Consider the following 2986-nt stretch of genomic DNA (forward strand, 5'->3'; position numbering starts at 1 on the left):
GTGGAGTGGCGGCGGCGACGAGTGGATGGGATATTGTGCCTAGAATTTAGGGTTTATCTAGAAAATGGACAAAGGGGACTATATAGAGCAATACAGATCAGTTTAGGGCGGTTAGGTCCCTCCGATCGTAATCGGGTGGCCCGAGATAGTTAGGTTAGGAGAGTCCAATTAACAAAACGGAGATGGTTTAGGGATGTTTGGGGATGAACTGGACCCAACGGTGACGACTTCTCGGGTCGGGTTCGGGGAAGTTTCGGACACGCACGCGAGGGGGTTTGTGCACTGAGCAAAGAGGGGTTTTCGGACCGTGCGATCGCATCGGACGGCTCCGGACGCGAAGAGGGGTAGGCATGGGCCTAGGTGGACTGTGGAGAGCGGGTTGGTCTGAGAGAAGAGGGGAGATATGCAGCCCGGCACAGTTTCCGGAGACCAAAAACGTCCGACGAAAAGACCGGCTATACTGCCGCTATACTTATCCGTTGGGGCATCAAGTATACTCCAAATGCAATGAAACTTGACAGGCGGTCTATCTACACTATAATAAGACGACACGCCAACTTTCATCCCATTACGAGAATAGTTTCCGGCCACTTATAAAATACTATTTTGGACATCCCGCAGGCGCGTGCAAGTGTGTCTCGGCTCAGAACGGGCAACGGAAGGAAGGGGGAGACCCGGAGGAATGCAAGTTTTGAAAACATGATGATGCAATGCGGATGATGACATGGCAAGATGCAACACGCAAGCAAAACACAAGGCAACAACAACCAATAACTGGAAGACACCTGGCACAACGGTCTCGGGGCGTTATAGGTACTTAAGTGCAACGGCCCCTCCGACGGGCTATGTCATTTGTGTTCGGTCCCTGAGGACTCGAACCACTTCTTTGTATGTCCTTCGGCGAGATTTTTCTTGAGCTACTTTCGTGAGATAGTGGGTGGTGGTTGGTTCCATGCCAACCTCCCGGATATGTTTGCGGAGGTTCTCACTAAAGGAAATATGCCCTAGAGGAAATAATAAAGTTGTTATTTATATTTCCTTATATCATGATAAATGTATATTATTCATTCTAGAATTGTATTAACCGGAAACTTAGTACATGTGTGAATACATAGACGAACGTAATGTCACTAGTATGCCTCTACTTAACTAGCTCGTTGAATCAATGATGGTTATGTTTTCTAACCATAGACATGAGTTGTCATTTGATTAACGGGATCACATCATTACATAATGATGTGATTGACTTGACCCATTCGTTAGCTTAGCACGATGATCATTTAGTTTGTTTCTATTGCTTTCTCCATAACTTATACATGTTCCTATGACTATGAGATCATGCAACTCCCGAATACCGGAGGAACACTTTGTGTGCGACCAAATGTCACAACATAACTGGGTGATTATAAAGGTGCTCTACAGGTGTCACCGATGGTGTTTGTTGAGTTGGCATAGATCGAGATTAGGATTTGTCACTCCGATTGTCGAAGAGGTATCTCTGGGCCCTCGGTAATGCACATCAACATAAGCCTTGCAAGCAATGTGACTAACGAGTTAGTTGCGGGACGATGCATTACGGAACGAGTAAAGAGACTTGCCGGTAACGAGATTGAAATAGGTATTGAGATACCGACGATCGAATCTCGGGCAAGTAACATACCGATGACAAAGGGAACAACGTATGTTGTTATGCAGTTTGACCGATAAAGATCTTCGTAGAATATGTGGGAGCCAATATGAACATCTAGGTTCCGCTATTGGTTATTGACTAGAGACGTGTCTCGGTCATGTCTACATAGTTCTCAAACCCGTAGGGTCCACACACTTAACGTTCGGTGACGATCGATATTATGAGTTTATGTGTTTTGATGTACCAAAGGTAGTTCGGAGTCCCGGATGTGATCATGGACATGACGAGGAGTCTCAAAATGGTCGAGACATAAAGATCGATATATTGGATGACTATGTTTGGACATCAAAAATGTTTCGAGGGAGTGCGGGCATGTACCGGAGTACCAGGGGGTTCCCGGAACCCCCCAAGGAGTCAATGGGCCTTAATGGGCCATAGTGGAAAGGAGGAGGAGGCGACAAAGGTGGGGGCGCACTCCCCCCCAAGGCCAATCTGAATTGGAGGGGTGGCCGGCCCCCCTTTCCTTCTCTCCTTCTCCCCCTTCCTTCCCTCTCCTACTCCAACTAGGGAAGGGGGAATCCTACTCCCACCGGGAGTACCCTTGGGCGCGCCTAGGAGGCCGTCCCTCTCCCCCTCCTCCACTCCTTTATATACGGGGAAGGGGGGCACCCCATGGACACACAAGTTCATCATTGATCTCTTAACCGTGTGTGGTGCCCCCTCCACCATAATCCACCTCGGTTATATTGTAGCGGTGCTTAGGTGAAGACCTATTCCGGTAGCATCATCATCACCGTCGTCATGCCCTCGTGCTGACGAAGCTCTCCCTCGACACTCTGCTGGATCATGAGTTCGTGGGACATCACCGAGCCGAACGTGTGCAGATTGCGGAGGTGTCGTACTTTCGGTACTAGGATCGGTCGATCATGAAGACGTATGACTACATCAACCGCGTTGTCATAACGCTTCCGCTTACGGTCTACGAGGGTACGTAGACAACACTTTCCCCTCTCGTTGCTATGCATCACCATGATCTTGCGTGTGCGTAGGAGTTTTTTGAAATTACTGCGTTCCCCAACAGTGGCATCCGAGCCAGGTTTATGCGTAGATGTTATATGCACGAGTAGAACACAAAGGGGTTGTGGGCGTGGGTATATACATATTGCTTGTCGTCACTAGTTTGTTTCTTGATTCGGCGGTATTGTTGGATGAAGCGGCCCAGACCGACATTACGGGTACGCTTACGCGAGACTGGTTCTACCAACGTGCTTCGCACACAGGTGGCTGGTGGGTGTCAGTTTCTCCCACTTTAGTTGAATCGGATTCAATGAACAAGGTTCTTTCTGAAGATCAAAA

This window comes from Triticum dicoccoides, chromosome 2A, assembly GCF_002162155.2.
Source record: "Triticum dicoccoides isolate Atlit2015 ecotype Zavitan chromosome 2A, WEW_v2.0, whole genome shotgun sequence".
Lineage (NCBI taxonomy): Eukaryota > Viridiplantae > Streptophyta > Magnoliopsida > Poales > Poaceae > Triticum > Triticum dicoccoides.